We start from the raw sequence: 12211 nt of genomic DNA, 5'->3' as shown, positions 1-12211 counted from the left end.
TGCCGGGGACTAGTGCCTGACTAATTTGTTTCTTTTTTGAATTCATCTTGTTTTCTTTTTTTTTGTTTCTCTTATTATTTTTTTTATATATAGTTTATAGCCGCTAACATTCCGTATTTTGGTAATAGACTGGATTTTATTTCTAGAAGGAGTTATGAGACTCATGCTTTTTCTAATGATCAATTGGCTGTTGCAAATTGTGAAAGTTATTTTGGCTCAAATCTTTCAAGTGACATATACCGTGCATTTCAAGATGGCCTAAGTGCTCCAATTGATACTTTTGGAGATTTTTCACCTCAATATCAAACGTGGTATGACCCTTAGTCAAATGGCTATGATCAAGGATGGTGGGATGATTCCAATTTTAATTATGCGACTAGGCCAATGGGTTTTCAACAGCCATCACCCATGTCAGGTATGTCTCTTGAAGAAATGATTGAATTACTAGCTACTAATACATATCGATTTCATCAGGAGACACATGCGATGGCGGATCAAGTGCATCTATTGACATCCGGGATGGTGGATCAAGTGCATCTATTGACATCCAAGATAACACAATTAACTTCTAAGATGTGTGAAGAATTGCCCTCATAGATCAACATTGACCTTAAAGAAGATGAGAGTGTAATTATCCAGATAAATGACATGAAATTGCAAGAGTTTCAAGAAAACGGATCTAAAGATGCAGTTGAAAAGGAAGTTGATTTGCAAAAAATGAGATCCCAATATCAACTCGTCCAAGTGAATGAATCCAATGAACAATCTCCAAATGCGGTGACATCTTCTCCATTCCTTAGTCAATATTCTCCTGACTCTTATTCTTCAATTCTTATTAATGAGATTAACTTTATTATATCAGAAAATTTTGAATTTCATGATAGGAATAAGTTAAGAGTGGCAATGACAAAATATCTTGAACCAATAAATGCGCGTGATGGAGGAGTGAGTGAAGAATCCAGATTATTGTTGACTGGTTTGGCGCCATCTACTAGTTCATGGAAGATCGTAACTCGTATGCTCAAGGATTATTCTATTTATGAGGGCTATCAGGATTATATAGAGGATGAAGCACTGAAACGAGGCACAAGATTTTATCCTCGCTGAACAAATATAACAACGTCTAGTCAAAGACGTTAAAAAAAGGCATTTTTTGGGAGGCAACCCAAATATTGGTTTTGTTGTTTTTCGTTGTTCAATTATTTGAATTTGTTGTCTCTCACTTGGGTACTGATTGCTCTTGATGTTGTCCTCAATTGTGGCAAGGACAGGAAAACTTGGCGTTCCTACGCGAGGAGGGCACGCGGTAATCGTGTAAACCCCAACTTCATGGTCAGTAGATGTTTACCAATCTTGGCGTATCTACTCGGTGTTTGTAAAATCTCAACATCTTGCGACAATTGGCAGGAAGTGGAATCTTGGCGTGCCCTTGCGAGGAGGGCACGCGAAAGTGATCCAGGTCAGTGGACATTTTATAATCTTGGCGTACCCACGCGGTGTTTGATGATCCAAACTTGAAAAAAAAAAGAAAAAAAAAGAGAAAATTTATTATTATTATTATTATTGCAAGAAAAAGAAAAAAATTATTTTCTTTTTAAACCCTAAAAAAAATAAAAAAAAATTAATTAAAAAATATTTTAAAAAAATTTTGAAAATTTATATTCGAATATATTTGAAAAAAAATAAAAATCCCAAAACTATTTTATTTTATTTTTTTCTTTTCTCTTTTCTTCTCTTCTTTTTCTTTCTTTCTTTTTTCTTTCTTTTCTTTCTTTCCTTTCTTTCTTTCTTTCCTTTTAATTTCTTTCTCTTTTCCCCTGCTTCTCCTTCTCCCTTTTCTATTTCGGCCGAAACCCTCCTCCATCGCTGCCGCCTCTTCCCTTCGCCACCTCCCTCACGTACGACTGCCAAGCGCCGCTGCCGCCTCTTGCGCTCGCTGCCACTTCACCAAGCACCATTTCCGCCTCACCCACCGCTGTGACCCCGACTTCAGGGAAGTTCCATTGCCCTTCTTCTTGCTTTTGCTGTTTATTTGTTACATTGAGGGCAATGTACCTTTCAGGTGTGGGGGGGAGTTCGACTAGTATCTCTTTAATTTTCTGTTTTTGGTACTGCTTATCGTGGTGATCAACAATTGCTTGGCAACTCACTCTTCTATTGCTGGTTGTGGTTTATTCTATGAATTTAGTTTCGATGGCAAGTAAAAGTATGTTGTTTTGGTGAACATTTTGAGTTCAATGACGTGGTGCCAATGGTGGCTAACTTGTTTAGGCAATATAAATATTTTGCTAACAACTGTTGTGTGGATTGGTCCCCTGTTGACCTTAGTTCTCCATATTTCGGAGATAACGTGGGCCATGATCTTTAATTGTCTGGTATTTTAGTATTTTGTTGTGAATAACATATGACTCTACTCCATTATTGTTGTCACCCAGTAACCCGGAGTTTTCACCACAAGTGTCGACTCTCGCGTCAAAAAGTGACGATATTTATGAGTAGGTGGTCCTAAAGCGGTGAAAAGTTGAGTAACTGGGCTCTTTCATCTAAAAATGTTAGAGTTCACGTCAAAAGACTTGATTGGCTTGGGACTAAGCATTTATTCATTCTAAAAAAAATAAAAATAAAAAAAGAGAACAACAAAAAAAAGGGGAGAAAAGAAAAAGAACAGATGTGAAAAATATGTAAGCTTATGATCATGTTGGCTTGCCGATCCTTGTTCTTTAATGTTGAGATTTTGGTTGCTAATTGAACCAATTGCTGACTGTTGCTAGTTTAATATTTTGATTCCCTAGATGAGTTAGCCATGAATTGGACGAGTCTGTGATCTTAGGAGTTAACCGGGAGAACTATGTCTTGACACTTAGCCACTAAACCTTGATTTTGGTGTAAGCACAGCTTGGCAATAGATGACATGAGAGCTGACCATTGTTGAGTTTAGTTGTTCTCATACTTGAGGACAAGCATGATTTAGGTGTGGGGAGAATTGATAGGGTGTTAATTGTTAATTATTTTATTGTTAATTTCCCTATTTGTCCTTGCCAAATATCGTTTTAATGGTTAACATATACTTATATTTGGTATTTGGACCAATCTACAGGAAGTGGAAATGAAAAATGCTAAAAAGAGGGATCTTCTTAGGAAAAATACTCCACACGTGGGAAGTTTCTAAAAGAAAATACAAGCTGGGCTCCACGGGGTGATACAAACGGATCTCCTATCTTTTTGCTGATGAGGAGTTGAATTGCACTAGGAATCCTATTAGTAATAGGAAACGGAAAAGAAGGGACTTTAGGTAGTAGTTACTTCGTTCTTTTCGGCGGATGTACCAGACAGCCCGAGATTTGCTTTTTTGTTCCTTTCTTCGTTCTTTTCCATTAATCTCGACAGGAGCATAATTTTTATGCTCTTTGACTATTCGAAAAGGATGCCTCTGCAATCAATTAAATTGCATGAAAATTTATTTGTGCGGCGTGGCTAAACCTTTCATCTAGTCAAGGATCAATTCAACGGCGCAGTCCCGAATATCTGTGAGATCTAATTAGTTTTCATGCGTTTCTTAATTTGTTAATATTGGCACGTTGTCTATTTGAATTTCCATGGGATTATTTTGTTAGTTGGATGTCAAGAGCCCGATGTTCAATGTGACTTATTAATCTCCTGCCAAATTAGTCAATTAAATCCGTAATTGTTTGTTTGATTAATATTAGTGGCAACTGGCGTGTTTTCACACTAGAGGAACGTGCAATCTAATTTAAATAACGCTCGTAGCGTGTTATTGATTAGGGTTAGGTTTTTCTAGATCTTAATGCAATTGGAAAATTAATTCCTACAGTCGTACCTAAGAGTATTTTCTAGTTAGGGGTAATCAATGGTCGTACCTTGGTTATCAATAAATTAAGAAAAAATTGGTCGTTAGAGTTCTTCGGCGATTATAACTAGCCTATTAATAAATTAAGTGAACCTCTGTTACATTAATGATCGGGTAAGTGGACTGTGTCTGAGTAGTTGTATCCTTGGCTAGAATTTATCTATTCTTGATTTAATTCCTGCTATATTCGTGCTAGTTAATTATTTATTTTTAGTTGAATTATTTAATTATTTTTAGTTTCATTCCGATAAAATCCCCCTTTACCAATTGAAATTTCAAAGAGACAAATATCTCCAGTCCCTGAGGAGATGACCCAGCTTGCCACTATCTACTATTTAGTAATTTTTGTCAACTAATTAATTCTGATTTATCGGATTAAACAAACTCTTCGGAAACAGGGTGTATCAAGTAACCCATTGCACACCTAGAGTCCTTGCTCCAGTACCTAGGATTAATTATTGACTGTTTTCAGTGGTAGTTAGGTTCTAGTTTTATTATTACATAGGGTCGACAACCTGTCAGAGTGACAAAAGAAAAGAGGATAGAAAGAGAGAGTTGAAGATTAAAAAGAAAGAGCCATGAGAGGATGAGATTTTGTAAAAAAAATGAAAAAAAAATATGAGTGATTGTTTTATATAAATAAGTTATCAAAAAAACTAATAAGATGTGATGGTACAACGGTTAATACATTGGTCTTCTATTACAAAGGTCTTGATAGCTGCATTTTGCAAAACTTAAAAAAAAAAAAGGGAAAAGTTGAAAATCGAAAACCACCGGTTCGGCGGTTTCACGATTCGATCGATTTTTGAACGATTTCTCTGACAAAGTCAACTATAACATAGAACCGGACCGGTGCCATGGCTGGTTTCGCGGTTCAACCGATCGAACCGGCCAGTCCGGTCCGGTTTTCAAAACATTGGTTCAGATAGAAGTTGCAATTCTAGCGAAAAGCACTTTCTTTGAGTTTAATCTTCGCTTTGCTGGTGCGGTATTACTAGTATGGAGTTGCTTAGGAACATTTTCCTTCAAAGAAGCTGATCATCACCTTGTCAATGAAGAATAGCTGGACCATAGAGAAAGTGCAATAAAGTGCTGAATATTGTCTCCATCAAATCTGTAGAAACAGACTCATTTGCCAATAACTGATAAAGATTATTGGAATTCTATAGTCGACAAAGGGGACGACATAAGAATTAGAAAAGTGATCATGTATTGAGAGTATACTCTTCAAACCAGCCACCATTAGGAAGAGGAAAATACAGTCTATTGAACGGGAAAACATAAGAGGCAACAAGTGGGAAAGTCTGTTAATTACTTATTATAATGGATTAAATGAAAAAAAAGCGTTAATGGTAGTATAATAGATAAACTATGAAATTAAGAAATTCTTTGGGTATTTTAAAGTGCTTTTGCCATAAAAATTGAGGGTTATTATCACTTTACCCCCTTAACGTTCGGTGCCACTATTAATTTTTCCCTTAACATTATCTTTTAGTCACTTTACCCCCAAAACTAATGGTCAAACTTAATGGAATTTGTTAATTAAAGTGAAAAGACATGTTTAATCCTTAAAATTATTATCACTTTACCCCTATAAACTATAGTCTCATTATCAATTTATCCCATAGAGTTATTTTTCAGGTAATTTATCTCACCATTAAATCAACTTAACAAGTTAAAGAATTTTAGAAGAAAGTAGTATATCCCTCTTTGTATAATAAAAACAATAAAAAATTTAGAGTGGCTCTTCTCCTTTGTAGTATCAAGAATAAAAAAGTCAAAGTGTTATACTCTTTTTTCTTGACAATCTTATTAATATTGAAAAAAAAATAGAAAGATGGGGAGGGGGGAGAGAGAGAGAGAGCTCAATTCTTTTTTAAAAAAATACAAATAAGAAAAATTAAATACTTTTATTATTTTAGATTTATTTAACTTTTCTGTTTATCACCAAATTTCGATCCTAATCTCAACAATCTTAAAGTAATACAATAATGTTAGACTCTTCTTTATTTTCTTTCTTTGCAAAATCTAATTTTTTGCCTCCTTCTTTCCTATCTCCTTTTTTTCCTAGTATTCGTAAGTGTGAAAAAAGAAATTTGAGAAAATCCTTTTATTTTTATATTTTTGAATCTCTTAAAGTAAAAAAAAAAAAGAGGAAGAATAACCATTCCAATTTTTTATTTTTAATTATATATAAAAAGGGTAAATATATTTGAAAAATTTTGACCATACTACTTAGATTAATGATGAGATAAAATGCCTAGAAAATAATGTTATGAATTAAAGCAATTGTATTACTATAATTTCAAGGGATAAAATGATAATAACAATGTGATAATGCTATAGAATAAAGGGGTATTTTTGTCCAAAATTTCTTAACATGTTGAGGTGAATTACTTATGGGAGTGAAGTGACTAAAAGATAACATTAGGGAATAAATTGATAGTAGTGATATAATTAAAGGGAGTAAAGTGATAATAAGCCTAATAATTGACTGCTCTTGAGGGATATTTTTCAGATTTAACTTCATTTACCTGCATGGTTTCTAAACGAATGAAAAGCTTATTGCTTCTGTGACCTGATTAGTAGGATTGATTTCACTTTGTATCCATAATATGTTCATTAGTGTAAATGTGGCATCCATATTTGACCATTTAAATTAACACAGTGCTTGCACTCTAATCATAGAGATGGATTGAAAATGCTTGTTTCCACGCATATTCTTGAATATTTAAAGGAATTATATGATTTTGTACCCTAAGGAGAAAATTCAGGGAGCAAAGTGAAAATTATAATTGTGAACCTCAAAGGCTCAGATTAGCATTACATATGATCAATTTTAATTTCTTATCCCAGCTAATTACTTCATTTATATGTAATGGATGAATCTCAATCTTGAATCTTGTATATGAAAATTTGAGGGTAATAATGAAGCTATAGCTAATGCAGGGGGCAACCAAATCTTACCTTCTCCATTGCCCACGATACAAGCTTCCAACTTACGAACCAAATTCAACGATGGTCCCTTGTCGGCAATCACATCCTAGACAACCTTGTGACCTGTCCATCTGGTGTTGTTGGGCTAGTGGATCCTTTGGCTCCACGCTTGGAGTGTAGAGAATTGTAGGAAGAGAAAAATGCACTTTTCATCCTCAAAGGTTGGGTTGATGATCAATTTTGTCCTCAAAGTTTCACCCAGAATACATTTCATTCTCAAAGTTCCTAAATTTTGGTCAGTTAGGGACAATTAACAGAATAACACTCAATTTGAACAAAAAGCTACACGTGAGAAGCACGCTCTGTTAGAACCAATAGAAAAGGGATAAAACCGGTTCGGAAGTACAGACACTATTGTTATAAATTTTTGAATTCTAAATTTTGTACCTTTGCTTTATTTTGTTTATGGTCCATATTCAGTGGGAACCATGTCAAGGACCACTTGGAATGCACTTTTGACAAGCCTATGCCTCTTTTTTTTTATGGTTTTAATTGGTTATATTAATTTGGTTACAATATCCAATTTGGTTGCCACTTCGGATCGTTAAAATTTAAGGCAAAACTCTACCAAAATTTTCCTTCTTAGCTTATTGACATGTAAATCAGCATGAAGATAAAAACAAATGGTGGTTTTTTTTTTATATATAATGCCTATTTTAGGTTGGAACTGAAAATCATACCCATAAATAACTGGTAGTTTTTTCAAATAATGGACGAAAGCAACAAACAGCTGATAGTTTATGGGAAATAAAAGAAGCCCACAAAGAATTCCATGCATACCTAGTATTTTTTTTTTCATTTCTAGAGAAGGTAAAAAAAGAAGTTACAAAGAGGTGCTAATTATTGGACAAGATAAATGAAAGGGATAATTTCAGAAACCTCCCCTAAGGTTTCTGACAATTTCACTCACTTCCCTTATTTTTGAGGAGGTTTCTAACAATTTCACTCACCTCCCTTAGTTTTGAATAATTACACTAACCTTCACTCATGCAATAAAATGATTATAATATCCTTCATTTATAGATAATTTCTAAAAAAGCCCACAACTAAAACTAATCTTTCATTTTAAAACAACGGTTACCACACAAAAAAAACTCTTATTCTCTCTCTTACCTTTTCTCTCCTGTATTTCATAGTCCACTGTTTTTCTACAGTCGCCATCTACACAACCATCTAATATATCCCGAATCCTCATTATTATGGAAATAGATCCTCTCTCTCTCTTTTTTGTTTTCCTTTTGTAAGTATTATTGAATTGAAATTGCTAAACGACAAAAGAATGGCAGTGATACTGAGTATAAACAAGAAAATAAAAAAGATGGCTAATAAAGAACTATATACCAATTGTGCAAAAAAAAAAAGAATTTTGGGATATAAGAACTATAATCAAATTTGCCTAAAGACATAGAATGTGGTCTCTAATGTTGCTTTTGGCTGCTCCATGTTGGTATTCTTGGTGGGTTAGATTATTTTAGCATCAACAAGGTTGCATCCATTTTGATTGAATTTGAATAATGACATTGGTCAATTTAGATGCAAATTTTAGGCAAAAAAAATTGAGGATAAAGATTAGGTTGAATGCAAATGTTAATTGTCATAATTGATTTGCATAGGAAGTTTTAGGGCTGCAAAGTTGGGCTTGCAAAATTATGAGAATACGAGAATTAAGTTAAAGTGGCTTATTGACTTCATTAGGGTAGTAGTTATGCCGATTGCAATAGTTGCAATATGGAAGAAATTCATGAGCGAGTTTTCCCCCATTCTAACTAACAAAGGAGTATTTTAGGGTTTTTAGAACAAATTTAGCATAGTCGGTTCATATTGTTACTGAAATACTAATAGTAGAGAAGGTAGGAGTAATCTTTTTAAATTAGAGGGAACCTACCCACAATAGTCAAAAACCTCTCCTGAGGTTTTTGAAATTATCCCTAAATTAAAGTTATAAATAACTGGTAGTTTCTATACAAGATAAAGAAACAACAACCTACCAACTTTTTATGGCTTTCCTCTATTTTTGCAAATAGGGTTTCCTCTACTGTATGTATATTTTTCTGATAGGTAAAAAAATAAAAATTAAATTAAATTAAATGGGCTGGGCTAATTTAATGCGTTTGGATAGATACTCAAATCCAAGTTATCTATAACCATGAATAAGTGGATGTCGACCATTTATGTCAACCTTCTTGCCAGCAAATGATTGGATTTAGAATGGTGAGGGTGGCTAGAAATTTTTTTAGGACTACAATTCGACAGGAATGTCAATTTTGGGATGTGGCAGCTCAAGATAGAGACCATTTTTGTTCAAGACGGAGTTGATTTAACGATACACGGAATTGAAAAAAAGCTAGAGGGTGTGATAGATGCAAATTTTGCTGAGATGGATAAGAAGGCAAAGTCCAGTATTATCTTAAATCTCTCTGACGAGATTTTGCAGGAGGTAGCCACTAAGACTTCAGCAAAAGCCATGTGGAACAAGTTTAAGGCCTTGCATACGAAGAAGACAATTGAAAATCGACTTTATTTAAAGCAAAGTCTATATATGCTTTGCATCATTGAAGGTACATCTATACTCTCACATCTTGATAAATTTGATTCCATTATTATGGATTTGAAGAATATAGATTCGAAAATTGATGATGAGGATTAGTCCCTGTTACTTTTGTGTTCCCCTCCCCAATCTTTTAAACATTTTCGCGATACTGTAATTTATGGGAAAGAAACAATTTCGTATCGGGAAATGAAATTTGCATTAAAATCTAAGGAACAGATACACAGGAATATTACTGAAAAATTTAGTGGAGGTCAGGCAGAAGACTTGGTTGTTAGGGGCCGAACTGAGAGAAGAGAATTTGACAATAGTAGATCTAAACCTAGACCTAAATCCCGATGATAAGTGACTAATTTACGTAATAATTGTATGACATTTTATATTATTTTTAGTCACTTTGGTTATATTATTGGAAGAATATGAATCATTTTGGCTATAATTGGTGAATAAATGTTTTTAAGTGATTAAATGAGGTTTTTATCACTTTTTACTTGGATTTTGTGTATTTTGACAGTTTTGACACATTTTCGTATTTCGGCTATAACTTGAGTTACAATGATCGGATTGGGATGATTCTTGAACCCATTTGAAGATAAGAGATAGATCTACAACTTTGGTGAAGACATCTAAATCCAGTTTGAAGGTTTTCCAGGTCAAAATGCCGAATTACAATAGCAAATTTCTACTGGTCGAAACTGGAACAGGGCAATGAGCAGGCAAGGGTATTTCAGTCATATCTCAGCCTACACAGATCCAAATGAGGTGATTCTTGATGCATTAGAAAGATAACTCAAAAGGCTACAACTTTCGTGTTTTAGACATGAGCTGGTTCAGCCTCTAACATCAAGAAAAGATTGGTTGAAGTTGGGCCAAAAATAGAGCAAGTGATCCACACTCGGATCCACTATTCATCCGAACCCTCGGTTGTTTCTGGGTTAGTGGATCCGAGCTCGGATCCATACGGATCCGAGGTACTGTAGCAGCTCGGATCACTGGTCAGAAAAGGCTGCTCTGTACGCGTAAAACTCAATTTCACCTCCACCAACTCACATTGGATGCTAGACATGTGAGAAACATTCCCAGCTGTAAAATGGAGATGTAATCCTCATTTCTTGACCACCTTTCATCATTAAATAGCCAAATGCATTGCAAAAATAGGGATGGGGAGTTCATAGGAGAAAAATAGAGAGAGACATACGGGAGAAGCTGGAAGCTGCAGAAATGTAGCTCTTTCATCTCTCTAGTGTTAGTTTAGCTTAGTATAGAGTAGTGTAGCTTTCCATTCTTGTTTATTATCTAGATTAGGATGAAGATGGAGGATGAAGAAGGCAAGGAAGAAAGCTCATGTGACAAGGGTTGTATTCCTTCCAAACTCTTTATCTTTTGTATTTGATTCCAATTTTAGTTAATATACAAGTTCTGGATTTTGTGTTCATTATGTGTTTCTAAAGTTTAAGCCTTGGGTTTGGTTGAACTTTCTATAATTGTTAGTGTTTATTATTTGGTTATTTGACTGCTATGATTTGAGCAAGTTATTTAGCACTTTGGCTCTTTAAATCATGATTAATCTGGTACCATTGATTGTGATTATTTAAGGTGTTGTTTCTGCAATGAAAATTGAGATTTAACACTAGTTCAAGAAGTGCTAAACATAGGGAGTACACTCACGAAAGTAGAGGTGCACTTATGTGGTTTTTAGTGATTCATTTCATGTAATTTCATTGAAAAAATGAACTTGTAGCTAATTTCATAACCATGAGAATAGGTATGGATTAGTTATAAGTATAATTGATTCACTACGAAAGTAGGATTCAAATGCATAAGGAAATTACACCATAACTAGCCTAGATGTAGTACTCAATGATCCAAATATAACACTTGCATGAGTAGTTAGGGATACCACAACCTAAGGAGCTTTCATTTGTTATTTTCTTGTATAATTTCAGTAGGCTTTAATTTGTTATAATTCATTGATAGTCTAAATAATAGAGAAGCTTTAGTAGTACCGGTAATTGCAATCTTCCTTGTGGGATCGACCCTTAATACCCTATACTCGCTCACGATTCGTATACTTGCGATAAATCGCGTGTGGGGTATTTAGGAGTTTATAAATGTAAAACTTGATTAGGATGAGCTTAATTGTATATGTATACTCCGCGCACGCCACCCGACATAGAAATGTGGAATGCAATTATTGTCATAAAATGGGGCACATCAAGGCAAATTGTTTCAAATTGAAAAATAGATTGAAATAAAAGGGAAAATCTGGTGAGAAATATATTGAGACTGCCGAAACTGGTGTTGCAGCTAATAAAAATGAAGGAAATATTTTCTTTGTGACTGTTGACAAGACAAGGTCTAAAAATGAATGAATTTTAGATTCGGGGTGCTCTTATCACATGTATTCTAATAGGGATTTATTTTTCACTTATGAATCTTATAATTGTGGAATTATTTTGATGGGTAACGCCGCTTGTAATGTTGTTGATAAGGGTACAATCCGAATTAAAATGCATGATAGTATTGTGAGGACGCTTACTAATGTTAGACATGTTCCTGATTTGAAAAAGAATCTCATCTCTTTGGACACTCTAGAGGCTCTTGGGTGCAAATACACAGTTGAAAATGGCGTTATGAAGATTTCTAAAGGTGCTCTCGTTGTAATGAAAGCTTGCAGGGTTAGAAGTTTATGTGTTTTGCAGGGATCTACTGTCACAGGCTTGGTTGCAGTTTCGTCATCATTATCTTTGTCTGATTCTAACATCACCAAATTGTGGCATATGCGTTTGGGATATATG

Source organism: Coffea eugenioides, chromosome 8 (genome assembly GCF_003713205.1).
Source record: "Coffea eugenioides isolate CCC68of chromosome 8, Ceug_1.0, whole genome shotgun sequence".
Lineage (NCBI taxonomy): Eukaryota > Viridiplantae > Streptophyta > Magnoliopsida > Gentianales > Rubiaceae > Coffea > Coffea eugenioides.
Note: the sequence above shows the minus strand (reverse complement) of the source record.